General features: G+C 39.6%; 1 long non-coding RNA gene across 1 annotated transcript; it reads left to right on the top strand.

Moving 5' to 3' along the window:
* The first annotated feature begins 857 nt into the window (after positions 1 to 857).
* LOC135295291 (uncharacterized) lies at positions 858 to 3,339 on the top strand. The gene is made up of 3 exons (XR_010357333.1): positions 858 to 1,888; positions 2,495 to 2,642; positions 3,259 to 3,339. It is a non-coding gene; the product is annotated as an uncharacterized LOC135295291 (long non-coding RNA).
* The last annotated feature ends 17,787 nt before the right edge of the window (positions 3,340 to 21,126 follow it).

Raw genomic sequence — 21,126 nt, 5'->3', positions numbered from 1 at the left:
ACTACAGCAGACTCAGTATAAACCACTATTTTAACAGTATGAAACTAGTTCTAAACTGACAGCATCACAATATTTTTTGCATATCTAATGTTTTTGCTCATTGATTACATAAATGAGTGAAAATAATGATAAAAATGGAATTCATATTCACTTAAAACTTTATGGTTTTGACAGAAAGTTCAGGCAAACACTTAATTTTCTGTATCTTTAAAAGTTGAGTTCTAGTCAAAGTAATTTGACAGCTGTGAAAGAAATCATTATCCTCATAATTATTGGTTTACTGGATGATAGCCTGGTATCCTATCACATTTTGCAGAGATTTTAAGATGTGACACATACTGCCCTGAATTATTTCCGATCTAAAGAGAGTCTAAAAGAAATACACCAAAGAAAGCCAAAGGAATGGAGTAGATATAAAAATTATAACAGCTGTGGCCAGTATACCTAGAAAAGCTTGAAAGAAGAAAGTGGCATAAAGGTAGACTTGATGTTACTAGAGTAAAAAGGGATCTTATTCATGGTATGCAACAAACTAAAGAGATGAGGAAAGAGGACCCAAAACCCCCCAAGAATTCAAGAAGAACAGCTAGAAACAGGGACAAAGCAGGGAGAGAGCATCCAGGTGCAGAGAGAGCTGGTTTGAAATTCCTAGATCTTGTAACATGTTCCTGCAGCACCAGTGCTAGCATGGAAACCAACACTTGTCCAAATGGAAGCTGGACTTGATGGCCCTGGCAAATCACTTCCAGCCTAAATCACCCTGTGATTTTGGTAACCTGCCTGGTAAGATCTGCCCAGCCTGGTCTGTCACAGGCAAAGCCTTGGGCAGGTGAATGGTGTAGGTACAATCCTTCTTCATTTGTCAGATGCTAAGGAGTTGGCTTTCTTGCCATTATGTACTTATGATGTTTCTGAAAAGCTTTTGCACACCTGATAACAACAAAACATAGATGAGCTGGTCTGAGAACAAGTGGACCTCAAAATGTTGGCACTTTGACATGATTATTTACACTCTCCCAAAAAACAGAATTGGGTCATGAGCAGAGGAAAGAATATTTATCCATTAATTGACATGTCTGGATGAAAAGAGGATACTAGAGGGAGAAAAGAAGAGAGCAAGCCTATCTTTACAGTTTTGAGAAAGAAAGTAATGTAGAAGTCTATATAAGTAATTCTTAATTCTTAATTATCTCAGATTCCCAAATAATATGCAAAAGCCTCACACATTACTGAAGAGTACAAATCTGACATAGAAATTTCCTTCTACCATCTCTGCACTGCATCTCTAGGCCTGCGATGTTTTTGCTGCCTGTGTCTTATAACAAAGCAAATTAATCTCCATTTTGCAGCCAAAGAGAGTAAAATTTTACCAACAACTTCCTCATTAGTTCTGCACTGCAGGCTGCATCTGCCTGATGCTGACCTCCCTATGAATTTTTATTGTTGTGGTATTTATTTGGTCATAATTATCTCATCTCCACCTACACCAACCTGTCAGAGAGAGTGTTAGTTTTTCTTTACTGGTTTGTAATTCTATTACACAGCCCATCAGCAGCTTGTTTCTGATTATTGCAAGCACAACACCCTTCTGGTAGCAGCTGTTAATATTTGTCCTTGCTTTATTATGCAACAAGTGCATGTTGCTTGCCTATAATAATGTGGAACTAACAATGATATCCCAGCCTGCTTCCTGGGAAATTATGCTCTCCCTGCACCTTTTCTTTATTTGTAGAATATGAACCAGATATTTAACCAGCTGTTTAATATGTCCATCATGTTGGAAAGTCACAGGAACAAAGAAGGCCCAGCAGATATGGCAAGAAGAAAAGACTGCATTAAAAACTTTCTGGGTGGGCTCACAGCATGGAGCCAGCACGGAGATACCAGAGTTTGTGGGAGAAATCAAGTGTTGTGCTAACAGAGGGATGTTGTCATCATGGCGCAGCCAAGACCAGGGCTGTGCAAGGCACCTCTTAGACTAGTTTATCCTAAGAACTATTTAACAGGGAGGTTGTGGGGTTTTTTTTGGTGGGTTTTTTTTGTTTGGTTTTTTTGTTTGTTTGTTTTGTTTTGTTTTGTTTTTTTGTTTTGTTTTGGTTTGTTTTGGTTTGTTTTGGGTTTTTTTGACAGGGCCATTGCCAGGCAAATCAATTTGTCATTTTCTTTTTGTACTGCAAAAAACTGAGGGGAAAGTTTTACAGAGATTTATCAAATATTTGCAGGCTACCTGTTCCTTTTAAGACTTGGTTTGGTTTTTTCCTCTTTGTTGATCAATGCCATTCTTTGGACTGTTGGAGGATCTCACCCCCCAGTCACAGAGAAAACCTATTTTTCTTTGAGATACTAATAACTGTTAAAGGAACAGTGCTGGTGGCTCCAGACAGGATTTCATCTCTACATATTCATTCACAGTTGCTGTTCTCACATTTGAAGAGTATTTTTTACCAAAAGTTTCAAATTCCTGACTTTTTAAAAATATCTCTTCGCACTCCAGATGTCTACAGATGAGGGATTTCAAGCTAAGCTGCTGAGATTGTTTTTAAACATCTTTATTCCTGCGATGCAGAAACCTTTCAAGTTACGCTGTGCAAAACTATCTTTTAAAGTTACACTTTGATAACATTCAAGACAGTGGAATTGAGGTAAGTGTTGATTTTAAAATACTCAATGCTGGGAACTTCAAAGCTGTCTTCTATCTGAGCGTCTCTTTTATTTCTCACCCTGTCTGCCCCTCAGTCCAAGAGGGGCTTGTTCAGATTTACACAGAGGTCAAAATCTGTTAGTACTAAGATTTACCTTTTAATTTTGCACATATTTTTGTACACTTTTTGACTTCCAGGTGTTTGCATGTCAGGATTTTAAAGAAGAAAAAATTCTTATCTTAAAATTTTATCCTCTTTCATTGATGAAGGAGTTAAGATATGGATAAATCTATTACATTAATCTTAGGGTATATGTATGAACCTCTTAAGCCTTAAGCACCTCTCACACCACAAGAAGTATTGTGACTCTCCCTTGCAGACTGTGGCAGAAAACTCAAAAGCTGGAGGGACACCCGCAAAAGATAGACTGAAATTCATCAGAACTTGAAAATGAAAAAAATTAATGAAAAGTGGCCTTTTTTTCTTGTTTTCAGGCTATGAATGACATCAGTTGGAAGAAAAGTACCAGTTCTGGAAAGAAATGAGCAACCAGGTCAAGTGAATTTTTACCATATGTAATTAACTTATTACTTCAAATTGATGTGCTCTCTTCCAGAGAGATCTAAAAGTTTGGGATGCATGAAGAAACTGAAGAAAGTGATGACAGTGTCCTCACCCTCTGCTTCCTTAGGTAGGAGACTGGCTTCTGATGTCCACTTTTGTAGTGTCAGTCCCTAGAGACGTGATTGAGAGAAAGCTGAAAATGTTGTAGATGCCTAAATATAATTCATAGCCAAAGGCTGACCAATGGGTTTATTGAAGTGTGCGATCCAAGCAATGCCTGCAGTACTTCTCAGCACTTAGGAGAATATCAGCTTCCTATCTCAAAATCCCATCTTAGCTTACCCCATTCAGAATATTTTGTCTTAAATCTATGTAGCTTTGGACGAGTAGAAATCAACAGTTTGTGTTTTGAACTGGGGCTGCATAAAGACAGTAAGTCTGAAGAGAGATTCTGTAAAGCTGTGGAACTTTATAGCCAGAGGCAGTGGGATGCAATTAGAGTGAGAAAAACTAAGCTGCAGACCACAGAAGTATTAGACTGAGACTTGGGTGCCTATGTGGAATGGTGGAAGGTCTGCTCTCTGTGATCCTTGGTACTGTAGTGAGCTAAACTTGCATTTTCTAGGAATTGCCTTTTATTGTAGGGAACACAGGATCAGCAAGTCTTTGGATGAGACAACTGAATAAGCTTTTGCACTATCTAATTGCAATACTTATATGAAATAAGCTATAAAATAACTGAGGGGAGGAAAGAAAAGAAGAAATTGCATTATTGGAAAGTGGAATCTCTCATGCAGTATTTCCAGACTTGGCGCAAAGATGTGCCAGTAGGATATTTACCTTTTTTCTAGCTAGATTAAAAAGTTTTTCTTCATTGCAAGCTAGCAAAGGACAGGTCCATCCCAATCAGTCCTTTTTTCCTACATCTTACAAGAAAATTCAGGAATATTTTGTCACTCTACTTCCTTTGTTGTATTATGCAATCTCCAGGATTGCAACATACCTGGAGGTACTTCTAGCACTTGCTAATAAGAGATCTTAAAATAGGGTCTGTAGCCAGCACTTTTGTCACATTCCTTAAAGTGTCACACAAAATATTCACTAAATAATTAACTCAGCAGTTGGCATCATGTCATAAACAGTTGTGAATATGCAACAAAATGTTGGAAAAGTGATAACTTGGATTTAAAAATCTCACTGTAAATATTTCTGAAAGGAGAAGACTTTATACAATAAATAGGAGTAGGAAAAAATTGAAAAGTTTGTAATTGTGAATGGGTGTCTATTACACCACCATGAAAGAGATAGCAACGTTCAAAATGTTCTCAATGTTCTTAAATTGCAGGAAAGGTTGGTTGGCATATTTTTGTATTGTAGTCATCTATGGGATCCACTGACCAGTCTATCTAAAGCAGGCATTTATTAAAAGCACTGGTGAAGTTTTCCTAGAAGTGTTTGATAGAAGATTCACAGAAAATCTACAACCAGGACCCCAAAATATTTGATGTTCATATTGTGCTGGATCTCATTTCAGGGCCTAAGACCTAATCTACTGTTCACATACTTTATGAAACTGTCAGACTTTGAAATGTATGTGCACAACTTGAGCTCTGGGTACTGCAACTTCTAGAGACTGGGAGATAAGGGAGATAAAAGGCTCATAGAAACCTTATCAGAGAGACAGCTGGTTCAGAGGAACTGCCTTCTCTACACTATATAGTCCCTTGACCAATTTGTAAAGGCAACTTTTTACAAAAGCCTTGTGTGTTTTTATTTTTTTTCCCTGCATCAACATTTGATAAAGTTTTTGTCCTCAGGCTCATTGGCTCAGATTTTCTCATCCCACTTATTTTTGGGCATGTAATTTGTCTCCTCAGTGAGGAGCCAAGGCTCCCAGTACTGCCAATTCAAAGAAATTAGCTCCTTCAGAAGCATTTGGGAGCTGATTCACCCCCCAATGAGCCTGGGTGAATGCCCTTCTTACTCTGGCCATGCCAAAAGCCAATGGAAATTAACTCAGAGGTGAAATTAATTCTTCTCTCTCCCTGTGTTCTTGCCTCGTGCACTGTGTGAGATTTTGAGTGGCCTTAGAATCATAGAATTGTTAAGGTTGTAAAGACCTCTAAGATCATTCAGTCCAACCATTAACCCAGCACTGCCAGGTCCACCACTAAACCATGTCCTCTAAGTGCCACATCTACATGTCTCTGAAATGCCTCCAGGGATGCTGACCCCACCAGTTCCACAGGCAGCCCGTTCCAGTGCTTGACAACCACTTCAGTGAATTAATTTTTTCCTAATATCTAATCTAAGCCTCCTCTAATGCAATTTGAGGCCGTTTCCTTTTGCCCTATTGTTTGTTTCCTGGGAGAAGAGGCTGTCATCCACCTCACTAATTTTTCCTCTTAACTAAGAACAGGAGGACTGTGAAGGCAATTTGTAGGATGCTGCATTTCCCCTGGAAATGTCCTCATGTCACTGTGGAGTGTCTGAGATGTAAAGCTTGAACTAAAGCAGACAAATTCCCACAGAGATCTGAGCCACCATTCCTATGTTGCAATACATATACTTGGTTCATTCTAAGTGAGTATTTTTATGACAGGTAATTTGTTTGAAGGTAGCATCCAGGGAAAACACAGCAGGTTCCTCAAGTGGAGAGGAGCAACACTGGTGACAAAGCTTACAAACAGATCCTCAAAAATCTGCAAGAACTGTTTAACCTGCTACGAAGTGGTACAGTCTGGTGCTGGAAAGCTAACAAAGATTTCTCAGGGGATGAGTGCAATCAAGAGCATGTGGTATTTCCAATTAGCTAAAATCTTGCAGTATCTTTGTCTCTTAGCTGACCAAAACAGATTCACAAAAACCCTTTTCCTTACCTTTTTTTTCCTCCATGTTCAGCTGCACTCATGAGGTGGGAAAATAATGGAGACAATTCATCAGTGGGATTTAATGACAGTCCAGCCAAGTGGTAGAAGTCAACCTTCTTCCCTTTCAGGTTCCAAGCAAAGACAAGTTCTACAGATTACACACAATAAAGAAAAACCTCTAAACCTCATGAGCTAATGGACTCTGCCCTCACTTTTTTCATCATTTTTGCAGTTTCATTCATGATTTTTTCTCCTGGGCTACCCGCAAAATAGATTGTCCTTAATCTTTTACCAACAGACTTATCTACGAGAGGCAATTAAGACAGTTTGGACTCATGATTACCACAGTCTACTATGCTTTTTTTTTTTTTAATCCCAAAAGCTCAGTCCCTCTGATAGGGGCCTTGCTCCTGACACTTCAGTGGATGGCAGATGGGCTTCAGAGGTGTTCTGCTTGCACTGAGTTATCAGCCTTCAAATAACCTGTTGTGCTGAGTGCTTATGCTGCATAAGAGGCACCATGGTAATGGCTTTAGATATAGTCTGCTGAGGTGTCCTGAGCCTCCTTCCACCTCTTCCAGGAGATCTGGGTTTCAGTTGCTACCAAGTAGAGTCCAGGGGAAGCAGGAAACAGTGGGAGATTGTTGAAGCAGCAGTTATTTCTGGAGAGCAACACAGGTTAATAATTATGTTTGGAAGAAACCTGTGGCTGCAAATAGCAATAATCAAATGAAATGATCTGTGATAGTAAATGGTTTTATCTCAGGGACGAAATGCGAGAGGGGAGGAAGCACAAGAAGCAGCAAAGCAGGAGGGTGCCCAGCTCTTTTAGAACAATTGAGCCCACATGGGGGCTTGCACAGCTGGCCTGAGTATTTTTTTAAGATAACATGACACTGTGGCACAAAGGGAGGATCCCTCTCAGCATTAACACCCATTCTACTCACCAGCTCTCAGCTGAGACAGGCAGTAGTACTGCTGAGCCCACAGCCTTCCTGTGTATTTCCCCCCCCTTTCAAGGAATGTGTCTAGGGAAGAGACTAATTTATAGGAACCCTAATCCTCTATTTATTTTCTTGATAGTTTAAAGATGGCAGAAGGTCTCTAGATAAACAATGTGAGAAGGAAAACAGAGTGATGAATAAATTAGACCTACACTTCTATTATTCCATCTCCTTCTCACTATGGAGATAGGTGATAGCTGTTTTGAAAAGTCAGATAAATGGTGCAGCACTTCATCGTTTTTTTTTTTTAATCCTCTCTTCAAGCTAGCTATGAAATAGATGTAGGGTGTTTAGCTATATATATACCAGGTGTGAATGCTTATTCTAAAATGACTCTCTCCCTCCTCTTTAGGTGCATAGCAGTCAGAAACAAATGATACATTTTACCAAATATGAAATTCTAATTAAAGGAAGCAGGAAAAGGGTCAGTTAACAATTACATCAAAGTGCTTCATGCAAATTTGTTTTCTCTTGCTGACAGGAGTGTTAGACATTAATTTATGTCTATGGCAAATGATTTGTATAAAGATCTTTCTTCATCCATTATGGAAAAACAAAAGATGCTGTTGAGGTTGCTTTTTTTTTTTTTAATTAATCTTATTTCAGACAAATTTCCATGACATACAGTGTTTGTAACATGGCAATGCTTAAATCCAGGCAACAGACTATAACCCATCCTACTGGGTGCTGTCAGAAAAAGTTAAGATTGCTCCTGACCCATTCCTCTATGTTTTGCAACTTGAACAGGTAGACTCTCCCCTTGACTGTTTAGATAGGGGGGGAATGGAAACTGGGAAAAAAATGCCTCCATTTTGACCAGAACAACAGTCAAATGATCAATGAGTCTTGATTCATACCTATTTTCTGGCACTAAGGAAAGGCTGCAGGAAGTGTAAGCCAGAACAATTGTGGAGTAAAGGAGCAGAAGCACTTCTTTGCTGTTTCCAGAAGAGAAACCAATAAAGCACCAAGAGTGATACTCTCTTTCTGCTGAGGTGAATCTGTGGAGCAGACCCTTGAAAGGCAAAAACATAGCTCTGTGGAACCCACTTATGTTTTCAAACACAGAAGCCTTCATTTCATGCTGCAAGAGGCTGCTCCTCCAGGCCTCAAGGGAGCAGAGCACATCATAGGATTCACTAGTCCTGCTGCACTAGCACTCACAGATTTGCTCAATAAAAATGTCAAATTCAATGGCCAGGCATCTTCAGTAGTTCCCTTAATATCTTTTAATGTTTTTGTGCTTACTTTCAGTCCTAGACAGAGATATGTCTACATTTAAGACAAATTTTTCAGGGCTACTCCCATGCTGGATATCAAGAAGCAGAACTTCTGTCAGTCCCTGGCATGTCCAGGACCTCCCTGGATTTAGGATAATGTTTGTGTGACAGGTTGTGATCAGTGCCACCACTGAGGAAAGACCTGTAGAAGAGCCATGCATTTTAGTAGTGATTGACATGTTTTTAACTCTGAATATGAGCTCCATCCTGGTTAGTGACAGCATGGTCAGTGCTTTGAGATGGGCCATCATATCACATCCAGTGTTTTCATCCAGCACCTGAAAAAGAGAATGTAAACTCTTCCTTAGGAACACAGGAAGCTTTGGAGAGTAGTTTAGATAGTAGAATTAGAAGCTACAAGTGACAGCAGTTTTACCTTAACCACTGCTTCAAAGGTCTGTGATTTTTAGACCAAGGGTTCTTGATTGGAGCGCCCACACTTTTGGAGATTATGTAGGTTATGCAGTAAAAACAGATAGTTAAATTATATTGTTGCTGTTTGGAAGAAGTCTAGTCACAAAACACCTACTTCTCCTTGTTTCCAGATAGTTTTGGAGATGTCTGAAGTGTCTCCAGAAAAAAAAATTGAAATAACTATATCTTAGAATTTTTTTAAAATGGCTTTTTTTTCAGCAGCAAGTTCAATTAAAAATTCTTTCAACAGAAATGTGACATGCTGGAGAAAAATATGGCACAGAGCATTTCCAGGTCCAGCATGAACAAATGCTAGATGATTTTCAACAACGTAGTAGTCCCAATGCAGGAACTGCAAGATTTTTTTTCCTAATGTTGCATAAAAGGTTAAATATAATTATTTTATATATAATATGTTTCTTGTGAGAGCCCTAATGACAAGACTGTTGACAATTGTCTCTACCCATTGAAAATTTCTGGAACAAAAACCCACATCAGACTATTGATGTAAAGCTTTTTCTCCAGTCCAATGTTAGCTATGTTGGAAGGAGGAGCTGGTTTTGATGCCTTTGTACAAGACAGGATAGAAAAGTTTCCATAAAGGATAGCAGTCAGGAGAGGAGCTGGAAATACTCAGGAAATACCAGAAAGGTGCCTAACTCCATTGTACTTAAAACAAGTCTAAAGAAAACAAAACCTTTTACTACCAACTAAAGTAAAAATTATCATAGTATTAATTAATCTAACACATACCATTTGTCACAGCATAAGCTGCAAGACTGCAATGTAAATTTCAGATTTCTTGATTTTTCATACTTTGATGTCTTAGGTCCCCAGGAACTGGACCTAAACTCTTAAGCAGCTCAGATAAACTTTCTAAGTAACCAATCTACTGGCCAATTCTTTGAAAATCTTCAGAAAAGGTGTGAATTTCTCCAACATTTTTCTGCTGGCCTTATGCCTTTCTTTCCTAGGAATAGTGATCTCCACCATTTCACATTCTCACTTGGCCAAACTACATGCCACATTCATTTCTCATCCATTTCCTCCTTGTCACTCAGACTAAAATCAGATCAGCCATTTTGCTGAGGGCTTCTACCCCCGGGTTTTGTATATGAAGATTCTTCAGCACTTCTCACCTCTTTTTCTTTTTTTTTTCAGCTAATAAAGTTAGGACAGAAGCGTTTCATAATAGAGAGGATTGTATCTGAGAGAAATGCTGGAAAACACTCCTGGTAGATGTTGTCCATATCATATATGATTGAAAATCCAGGATAATTAAATGAAGCAGAGGTAAGCAAAGTTCTTCTAAATGGAGAATCGTTCAAATGATAAATACAATTATTTATCCTCATGCCTCAAGTGAAAACATTAACAGAAATGTGAAGACTTCTGAAATTAGCATTGCATGAAATTCCAGGATACTGAAAGTCAAGTGTAATAGAAATCTGATTTGATAACACTAGTTCTGTTTAATAACAATGTTTTCTTTGGATCAGCCCTCCATCTCATGAAGACTGGCTCATGATAAGAGAAACATCAGTTAATGGAATAATGGTCTTTAGAAACTGCAGTCACCTGGTTTCTGCAGGATTATCGTTGTAATTATGTTTAATTCTACATAACAAGTAGAGAAAGAAAACCTTGAAAGCCTGATTGAAAGAGAGAAGCTGTGCTGCAGATACAATCATTGATTGCTGAGGTCCACAGTGGAATGAAAATATTGATGCCCTGGCACGGGTACCTTTGCATAAGCACAAGCAATTCAATTAGTACTTCTGGAAAAGTTGCCTTCTTTACAAGAAGTTTGTTTTTCTCCAGCTAGAGTGTGGTAACCAGCTATCTTCCTTAGGTGTAACACTGTGAAGTAAAATGTTTTGCTGATCATGATCTCGTGTCACAACATCTATTTCACTTACCACATCATTTTAATGTGATTCAAAATGCAAAATGTTGGATGTCACAGATGGCTGAAATCTGATATTCCACTAACAGTTCCATTAAGACTCTTGTTGATTTAAATAATTGATTGTACTTCATGTTCCAATGGGCTTTGAAAGCCAACATGGTCAGTTGCTTTATCTCAGCTAGAGAGCAGAGCCTTCCAGCTATGGGGCTGTAATTTAATTACCTTTTAGCATGTCCCTATATACTGAGACTTCACTTATTCTTCTAAAAGGAAAAGAAAGCCCAACCAGTGACACTGTGAGATTGCAGAGCTAATCCCTGGTAGAAACCCCCTTGGAATCAATCCAAAGATTTGCTAACCTCAGAGAGCTTCAGTCCTGACCAAACACAGAAACCTGTAAAAAAAAAGAAGAGGAAAGAACCCCACTCCACTGCAATATAAGTAATTCTTCCCCCTTGCACATTTCATCACTATCCTCTTAGCCTGCAAAGACAGAAATAAGCAGGAAAAGTAACATCTCAGGCAGACACCTAGTCTTTCTTCAAAAATTAAAATATTTTCTTTCTTTAATTAGTCCTATGCATTTTGTCCGTTATTATTTGGTTAGTTCCATTAAGCATCACTAAAAATTAACTGAGGAAATGCCCTTCTACAGCTGTATAGAATGCTTCATAATTTTGTGTATTACTGGTTAATTTCCATAAAGATATCATGAGTCTCAAAACTTGTAGATGAAATTATTTGCAGACCAAAAGCACACAACTGGATAAATCCAATGCACTTTTTTTATGGTACTTACCTTTTGCTTCATGAAAACCTACTGAAAAATGTGGGCTCACAAGCTCCTGAACTGGAAATGTTATTATCATGTAAGTCTCCAAGCTAAAAGTGACTGAAAATGCTTAAACAAGGCTGCTGCTGAATTAAGTTCTCCTTACTTTGGGGTTTTTTTTTTCCTGTAATTTATGTATCTACTTCCACTGCATTTGGTAAAGCCATTAAATATTTAATTTGTACTTGATTCTTCTTTCATGGCTGGAGTTCATCAGCTACCCTTACTTGGAGTAGGTACTAATGTTGACACACAACATGCATTTAAAGGAACACTCCTGTAGGCTTGTACTGGAATGTGAGTAATTATTAACAAACCATAAGGCCAGTTTTCTTTCTGCTTAAATGTCATTTGGGCTCAATTACATGATACTAAGATGAACAGGTCATTAAATTCTTTATTGATTCTAGTTTTAGCTGAGCTCTGTTCATTTTTTATTTGAGCTCATTTTCTTTGGTTTGAACTTTGACTGTGTTATTTGATTCAAAGTTATCTTCCATGGAAATTCTTGAGAGTATGAGGCCTTACACCCCTGCATACATCCCCATATTCAATTTGCTGTTAATTTTTCCAGGACATTTTTTTCTTTTTCAAGATACTGTGCTGTGGCTGCAGTGTTCACAAAGCATCATAAGTCTCTATGACCCTACTCTTCTATATTTATGCTTATGGCCTGAAAAGGGGCTGCAGTGAGGAGGAAAGACTCCAAGAAGAGGCACATACAGGATGATGGGAATGGGAAGGCTGAGCCTCTTTCACACAGGGAGACCACGTAGACAACATCCTGTGGGTTTACAGCTGGCAGGGCAGCAGCAGGGGGAGCAGGGGCTGGCACGCAGCAGCCAGCCACCCCCAGATAATTCAGCTGAGGGCAACTTCCCTGATGTGGGGCTCTGCTCCAGAGTGGGCTTCTTTGGTTCTGTGTGACCATGAGAAGAGCCACTGCTACTTCCAGTACAGCTCCTGGGGTTTCAGGAGGTGTAGAGAGACAAGAGTTTATTGGGGAGGCAAAGCTTTGGTGCTGAGCCCACCTGCAGCCTGCTAGATAATGCTTGCTAAAAAAGGCTCCTGAAGTCAAAGTCCAGTCTCCAGATCCATGTGTGACATTGCTGAAAAGTTAAATGGGATGATAAAAAAAAATTGAGAAATAAAGCATCTCTAACAAGGCACAAAACTATCATATTATATTTCCTGGACTGCCACCATTGCATGCAACAGTGTTTAGCAATTGAAAAGAAATCATGGTCCAAATGCATTTTTCAGCTGGCTTTCTCAAGTAAAAAGATTCTTACACGAACTATACCATTTTTACCATGCAATGGAGTAGTGTTTCTGGAAAGGAGAGCCTGTCCTCTTTCATAATTCATCCTTTCTCTAAATGGAGGCAATGACTGCCTCTTTGAGATAATTACACAGAGTGTCTTTCCTATTACCATGAAATACGATTGTTGATGATGTATGTGCCAGATAGGAATTTGTAAATAAACACTTCCCAAATAAATTACTCAGGGGCCATCCAAAACTCCCTCTTCATCACTGTAATGACAGGCTGGGTATGAACCTGCAAACCAGAAGGGAATAGTCTTGCCATGTGAAACCCTTCAATGCTTTTCAGTCAACTTATCATACCCTTGGAGCTATTCAGGAAGCATCAGCATCCTCTGATAGAGACCAGAAGACCTAGGCTGTCCATCTTTATGTTTTTCTAACCTAAAAACTACTAGAATTCAACCAAACTTTAGCCTTCAAACACCACAGTGACAAAGTTATTGTAAGAGGAGGGAAAGACTACATGGGCTCTTCTAGGATGGTACTAGAGGTAGAGACAGAATGAAAATCCAATCCATGTCTGTCATGCCATAGTTGCACCACTTGCAAGAAAAAGAAATCATAACTAGGGGAAGAAGGCATATGCAGGAATGTGATACTTGTCACTGTTGACTGACCATGATGCAGCAACATTAAGCTGAACTTTTTCAGGCAGGGAGAAAAGGGAATTGATTGCTCTCAATTTCTTGCTGAGCACTCTATTTGTCTGCTGCATAGATTGCTAGTTCAATTATTAAGCTGGTATACAAAACTAGGTTCTCCCTTTTTAAAGGATGAAAAGGCACACACTCTCCTTTCACCTCATTTAATACTTTGACCAAAGAATACCACTGCTTTTGGGTGTCCATGTTTTCCATCAGGGTTGGCAAAGATACCTAATTCCCAGAAGGGACAAGGGTTTCACCTTTTAGGCATGGCGCAGACACCTGTGGCATGCCATCCAGGAACCTGGCCTGCACTTCAGTGTGTGGGCACTGTCACTTCCCTCTTTCAAGACTCCAGGTGTTTTTGTGTCATAACTCTGAGCTCCGTGGCAGGAGGTAATACTTACCCAACAATATCCAGCAGTTCTGTATAAAAGTGATGCTTACATCGGTATCACCAAAGATAATGGCCTTGCACAGAGACTTACCTTTGTAGAGAAAACTTGGATTCTGTGTGTTTTGTAGAGGGACAGAGAATAATGGGAAAGTGAACAAGTGTTGACAACAACAGCCAAAAAAGGATATTCCAGTCAAGGGGCACACCTGAGAAAGTGTGCCTATAGAAAGAAACCTCTCCCAGTTTTCTATCCCTGTTTCAGGGATGCCACTTCAGGGGAGCAAGCCAAAGGCACCTGCCTCCTTTTCAGGACTTCACAGTTTCCAAGTCTGTTTTCTCTCACCCTACTGCACATTTTTTCTCTTCACTTGGAGAACTAGAGCAGCATGTAATGAGCCATGTTTCTCATCTACTCCTAGCCCTAGGAACCCTATTGATCTCATCAGTGTTAAATTAGCCTTGATAGTGATATGGTATTTTGAACACTACTAAGCTACAATGCTGCCACCTCCTAAACAAGCCACAGGCTTTGTTTCAAATGAACACAGCAACTGATTAATCAATACTGAAAGGTTATCAAAAACTACTTCCTGATAGCAGGCTTTTATGATGCCCAAGGACTTTTTGTTTCCTCCCAGTTATATGAAAAGACATGGGTTTTTTTAGTACTTTTACTGCCTTCTTCTCGAGCCTTATTTTCTCCTTCAGGCAGTCCACCCTCTTCCCACACATTTTCCTGACTCTGGTGGAATTTCTCCTACCCTTCTGCCCAGAGGGATCACAAACTGGTCCTGCTCTCCAAAGGAAACCATAGTGGGATGGCTGCTGGCTGCAGGCTGCTGGCTGCTGTGGGTCTAACTCAAACACCTACATATGACTGGCATGAACAAAGTGTTCCCCACTCCCTGAAAGAGTCTCAGTCTCAGGGTTGCTGACTGCCTGCTTCCAGACAGCAGAAAACTGAGGCATAAAACTCCTTGAGGGCCAGCCAAGATAATCATGGCCATGGCATGCTTCTACCCTCTAGTGGGTCTACTCAAAAGTTTGCTGGGTTCTGTGATAAAAAAAAAGAAGGCTTGTAGAAGGAGCAGGGAGGCCCATGGTAGGAATGGGAGGTGAATTCCATGAAGTCAATTGGGACCAGTGAATTCCCATGCCCTGGCCCATTCTGTTTGTCACTGGGAGCAGCCACCCCATGAGCTGGGTGAGACCCCTCAAAATGAGTCCATGGGAGAGACTCTGTTCGGGTCACTTGAAAGATGGGGAAGGACTGCCTGCAAGAACAAGATTCTCTATTGGCAAAGAGTATTTTGGGTGGGATATTTGGAGAAAGGAACTAAGGTGGTGAAAGCAAGGGAGCAAGGGGTACTGAGGAGAAACAAGCATGGGGAAACAGAGGTGAAACAGAGGAAAAATAAGGTTGATGCTATTTAAGTCCCACTCTGTCCACATGTCCAGCCAGCACAGCCTTCTTGTCTTCCTTTTAAATTTTGTTTCTGATGATTATCTCTCCAGCTACTTTGCCCATGTGCCGAAGCGCCAAGTGCCCGCCCTCGCAGGGGCTGGAACCATGGGGCCAGCACCTCAGAGATGAGGGCTTGTAGGCTGGAGGTGCAACCGGGACAAGGGCAAGCCCATGAGGAGCTGAGGAGCGGACAGTGAGGAGATGACAGGCTCATGTTGGGAGGGACCCTGGAGCGAGCCAGGGCTCTGTCAACTGGTGGCTGTGTGTGGTGCAGTATTGTATTTGCAGGGTGCCCAGATGAAGGAAGGAATGATGTATCTGACTCCATGTTCTAAGAAGGCTAATTTATTATTTTATTATAGTATATTATATTAAAGAATACCGTACTATACTACACTAAAGAATACAGAAAGGATACTTACAGAAGACTAAAAAGATAATAAAGAAACTCGTGACTCTCTCCAGAGTCCAGACACAGCTTGACCCTAATTCACCAATAAGTGAAAGCAATTCATATGAAACCAATGAAACCATCACCTGTTGGATAAACAATCTCCAACCACATTCCAAAGCAGCAAAACACACGAGAATCAAGTGAGATAATATTGTTTTCCTTTTTCTCTGAGCCTTCTCAGCTTCCAGGAGAAAAATCCTGGGTAACGGTATTTTTCAGAAAATGAAAATGCCACAGTGCAGTTCATGTGCCTGTCCTGCCTGTTGCAGTTTCTACACTACCATACAATATGAATCACTGACATGTTAAACTGAGAATGGGAGGATGACTCTACAGGCTAATTGCTGAAACAATCTGATATGGGGGAAGACTCGTGTTCTGGGCTTCACTCATAATGAGTGTTTAAGTACATGATATAAATCAAAGAGGCTTGGGGAAAAAAAAACTCCTTAGCCTACACAGCACTAGTAGATAGCAGCTGGAGTATTGCTTGAAACATCCATCTCCCCTATTTTCAAGTAAGCAAGGAAGTGTTGATTTGAAAAAGAATCGAGAAAAATTAAATCTTACCTTTAAAAAGCTCTGAAGGAAATGTTAGCATTCTTCAGCATTGTCAGGGCTTTTCAATAAAGGTTTGACTGCCCTAATACTTTATAGGAAAAAGCATTAAGTACCAAACTGCAGAAGAGGTATGACATTCTGCATCCCAAAAAGCACAGGGTGTGTTCTTATAGCCCAGAAGGGTCTGATGTGGATTTCTTACCTCTCCTCAGCATCCTGGATACTCTCTCTTCCTTGAATTTTCTACAGATTCCATGTTTTAGCACATCATATTCCCTCTGTCTTGATCCACAGCACCAAAGCAGCATTTGTGAATGGCCAGGGAAGCACCTATCTGCCAAGGTGCCTTTTCCTTGAGCTGCACATGGGTCCAGTCCCCTCCTGAGGGGACAAACAGGTTTTTCCAGAAAACAATTTGTATCATCCATTTTCATAGAAGCTTAGAATGGCATGTTTATTTTCTACTGGATTGTTAATTCTTTAAGGTTCATTTTAAGAATAAAAATAGCTTTTTACAGCATTTGTCACTTAAAGGAAATATTAGACAAAAAACATTGGACTGAATTTTGGTTGATTCTTCCCTTGTTGAGTCTGGTCCTAAAATGTCCTGAAAGATTCCTTCCAGAATGTATAAATTTAATATATACAATACATATTATATACTATTAGAGTAATGTATAATATCTGACATACACTATTAATATATTCAGTACATTTCAAGAGATATATGTGATAAGTAATATACTCATACATATCATATAAATTATACATTTTGTGTTGTATATCATGTTATATTTTATATTTTTATTATATATTGTGTATTTATGTGTTGTTTATATTTCTAGAATTGCAAGCTGTGGAGATTTCTACTTTGATATTTTCTTTAATCTTTTGCCACTTGAAAAAGTAACCTCTTTATGAGAATAAATTTTATTAGGGTGAGGAGAGAATTGATCTATTAAGCCATCCTGTGTCTGTTTCTGCTCTGCTGTCACCCTTTATTGTACCACCTTCATCAGACCTTCTCTGTTTACACAAGCACATGGTTCTCTGTACAGAAATGTCATAGCCTGTCCCTCCTACTGCCTATGGTTTTAAGGTAAAAACACACATTTCTGGAGAAGTTTTAAGCACTCTTCTGCCAAGATCTCTCTGCAATGTTGACCTGTGGAAGCAGCAAACCTGTATGACAGCCAGATTCCTCTGTTTATTATACACTCAGGGTTCTAACTTTAAATTTTGTGCCATTAGACCCTTTCCTCTCTGCTAGCTATCAGTATTCCCACTGGTTCCTGCCCAGGAAACAAGATCTGAGATGAAGATGGATTTTTGTTCAAGAAAAAAACAGCTGTAAAAATTTCCCAAACATTCCACCCACTTCAAACTCTTTCACATTTTACCAAGAAATTTTGTCTCAAACAGTGGAGGAAACTCTTGGTAGGAAGTTTCCTGAGAGAGAAGAGAATGCTATTCTCCATCAATACTTGCACCTCTGGCACTTAAAAACCTTAGCTGGGTTTTCTTATTTTGACTTTATTATAGCTTTTGGAAGCACTTTTCTCACGTAGTTATACAAAAAAATTAAGCTTGGCATTATCTTGTTACAAAAGTGGAGGAATTGTAAAGCTGAATCAATATGACTTTGAAAGCTGCTATTTAATTAGTTTCAGTTGATTAGACAGACATTTGAGTTTATAGCAGTGCAGCCTGCTGGGATTAACAGGCAATAATATCTAGATATATTTTCTGGTAACAGTTTTGTCCATGTCCATGTTATAAGCACATCTGCAGATGGCAGCAAAAAAATTACTCTATGGGAGGTGAATTTACCTATTAAAATGACATATGATGGACCATTCTTCCACCTTGTCTAAGAAGTGGTTTGACTTTTTTGTGCTCCTGCCCTCTTTGTCCAGAGACTTTCAGAGCAAGAGGTGCAAGCAGCACGGTGAGTCGAGGCATTAAGGGGATAATTCTCATGCCCTTTGTGTTACAGCCTTGTGACCCATGAAAGAGACTCAACTTCTACCACTACTCCAATGCAGCTTTTTACTGTGAACAGTACTTAGAAATAGTGGTGAGGTTATCAAATATATTTTTCTTGAAAAGACCACCAAGATCCTTAGACATGCCTGTGATGTGACTTAATGGCAGAATACAAAAGAAGATTCAACTTTGAATAAATGACAGGGTGAAAAGACTTTTTAGCACATTTTCCTTAAACAAAAACTATAGTTTTGCCTACCTAATGCTCTCAAAAAGAAAAACACAATGTTTACATTTGTGCCAGAGGATTTCCAAATTTAATATGTGGTAGCAGCTGGGAAAATGCAAAAATGCAGCTGCTACAATTTATAAATTAGTGCAGTCCCCAGTGAAATAAAAGTCAAATGATTTAATAACAAACTACTATTTGTTGAGTTATCTTACAGAAAACTGAAATGTTGTGAGAATGTTATTCAGTACAGACTTCTTGCAACCCACAAGTGGGATGAAAGGTGGGGCTTGGTGACTTGATCTTTCATGAGACATGACTTGATCAGACATGTCACCTTTTAAACCAGCAGCCTAACAGCAGTGCCAGAGCCTGAGCATACATTGTATCCTTGCACACATGAAACTGCCTTTCATTTCAACAAGGAGTTTTACCTGCATCTGAAAGACAGTGTCATCTTTGGCCCTGCCTAAGGAGACCAGCAATTTTTAGAGACTTCTAAATCCCTTTCTAGGTTATAATAACTGGATTACAATTCTAATAAATGTTTGATTGTGGAGGCTGGAAATTTATCATCCATGCCAAGCAGACAAAATTGAACTGAATTTGCAAAGAATAAATGCTTTCAACATTAAAATTATATTTTAAGACAGAAGCTGTATTCTAGGAAATCTAGGTTATTATTGACATATAGTGAGCGCCTGGCAGGTGGAATCCTTCCTCGTATACCCTTGTCATGAAGCTATGCAGAGCATAATTTAGCACGCTATTCCTGACATCAAGGTTCTCTCCAATAGGTTTTGAAGGGAATTTTTCATTCATTTGGTCGTCAGGGCACAAAATCAATTACAAACATGAGGAAAACATACCTGCAATTCCAAAGTCCAAAGTCAAGTGTGGGATTTCAGTCTTGAACCCTCCCTTTCTTGGAGAGATTTCTTTTCACTACCTTTACTCCTCTCCCATTTTTGAGATGAGTTTTGGGGATCAAAAGGACTTCCCTGCAGTTACCACAGTTGCTAAAGGTGCAATTCATAGAGCAGTCTCAAGACCTGCTGACAAGAATACTAAAGGGATCCAGGAGAAAATTTTGCCTTAGGAAATGGACAGGACAGATCATAGAATCCTAGAATGGTTTGAGTTGGAAGGGAGATTAATGATCATCTAGTTTTAAATCCCCTCCTATGAACAGAGACCTCTTCCACTAGACCAGATTGCTCAAATCCCAAATCCAGCTTGGTTTTGAACACCTGGAGGGTTGGAGAGTTTACACCTTCTCTGGGCATCCTGCTCCAGTACCTCACCTCTCTCACAGTAAAGATTTTTCTTCCTAATATCAAATTTTCTCTCAGTCTCTCCCTCCTGTCCTGTCAATGCATACTTCTTGTGCCTGGCACAACTGTGGCCACAGAAGTGACATTGCCAATAAAAAGCTGGATAATGTGTGGGAATAAAGATACATGTTTCTAAAGTAAAGAGAGTGGTATTGTAGTGGGTTTTGATTTCCCATAATCTCAGCTTTAAAACTGTCAAAGAGGCAACCAAGATACTACTTCCATAGTATTTGAAGAGGCTCTGATACTGTTTGTCCATTTTCTAATTTTTGCTGGTGGAACTGTAAGGCCAAGGCAGGGTGTTGCAAATTCATTTCTGTTGCAAAACTTTGGCATCTGAGCACCCCATCTTCTGTTGTGCAAACACCTAGAATTACTATAAATGAGGAGATGCAAGTAGTGTCTGAGATCCCAGCTAAGGTAAGAGAGGGGGTTCAATGTGAGACAGAGCCTTTCTTTGCTCCCCTGCCTTACAGCTGTTTCACATTTCCCCAGTAAGCTTTCCAACAGTGCAGATTTATTAACACACATTGTAGGGAGCGAGAGGCTTTGCATACTGGAAGACTACAGATGCTGGAAGGTTACAGTGTAAAAGAGAGTATGTAAAAGAGACAAGGCAAAGAGCAGAAAGGGGAAAGAGAGTCACCCCCAGTGCTACTTACCTTCATATGGAAATACCCCACAGATTATCAGCCAAAGAAAATTAATAAATAGCAGTGAGAAAAGGAGAGACAGACAGGGAAAGAGAGTTCTGCACTAATCCTCAAAATAAAACCAACCCAAACCAACCCACCAACCAACCAACCAACCAACCAACCAAACAAACTAAAACCACAACTCAAAAAATTACAATAATCCTCTGGATGGCATTCTTGGTTTTATCTATTCACATGCATCCAGTGGAGAAAAATAATATGTACAGCAACAGCTCAGTTCCAGGACAGGAATTGTCTTGCTGCCCAACATGCAGAATCCCTTCAGATGACCTCTCATTAGTTACCTGCAGACCCAACACACGGCACTGAGAGAGTGGAGCCCTCACTGAGAAGTCAGCAGGAGATTCACAGCTGCAGAGACAACTTAGACCTACACCTGCATGACCTCCTTAGTGCAGCAGATAACCACCTTTAGAGAATATCCTTTTGAAGTGCTCTTCACCATATATCCAGCAGGGCTATGGCTGCAAAGTGGGACAAGAATGAATGTTAATTC

Source organism: Passer domesticus, chromosome 2 (assembly GCF_036417665.1).
Source record: "Passer domesticus isolate bPasDom1 chromosome 2, bPasDom1.hap1, whole genome shotgun sequence".
Classification (NCBI taxonomy): domain Eukaryota; kingdom Metazoa; phylum Chordata; class Aves; order Passeriformes; family Passeridae; genus Passer; species Passer domesticus.
Note: the sequence above shows the minus strand (reverse complement) of the source record. Positions and strands in the feature narration are given on the sequence as shown.